This window comes from Chelonoidis abingdonii, chromosome 2, assembly GCF_003597395.2.
Source record: "Chelonoidis abingdonii isolate Lonesome George chromosome 2, CheloAbing_2.0, whole genome shotgun sequence".
NCBI classification, from domain to species: domain Eukaryota; kingdom Metazoa; phylum Chordata; order Testudines; family Testudinidae; genus Chelonoidis; species Chelonoidis abingdonii.
Window position 1 is genome coordinate 177,185,419 of NC_133770.1, and position 496 is coordinate 177,185,914.

Consider the following 496-nt stretch of genomic DNA (forward strand, 5'->3'; position numbering starts at 1 on the left):
GCAATGGGCCCCAAACTCATCACAGGCCCTTAGATGTGGGGCAGTGGCCCCTGGGGCCGTACACTCATTCTGCCAACGGGCAGGGGTGCCAAGTCACCTGCACTGGGCCTTCCAAAGGGCACCCATGAAGGGGAGCATGTAGGGGTCCCTCAGGGGAAGCCCCAGGGCCCCTCCAGCTGCACGTGCATGGCGCCGCACCAGGTCGCAATGCCATTCACTCAGCTTTGGTGGCCCCGTTCTGCAGGAGGAGCGGGCACACGGGGCAGCGGAGGGGGCGTGGGGACGCTGCTCCACTGCAACCAGCTCCTGCACCGGAGCTCCCCCCACTTCCAGCAGCCCGAGTCCCCTCTGTTCCCGCAGGCCTCGCTCAGCCACCACCCCGAAAAGCGGTGCGGCGCCATGGGCACCCTGGGTCAAAACATGTGGCGAGTGGCCCGTATGGGGCGACGCGGGAGTCAGGGGGCGGGGTCTTTGTAGCACCGCGGCCCGCCCTGTG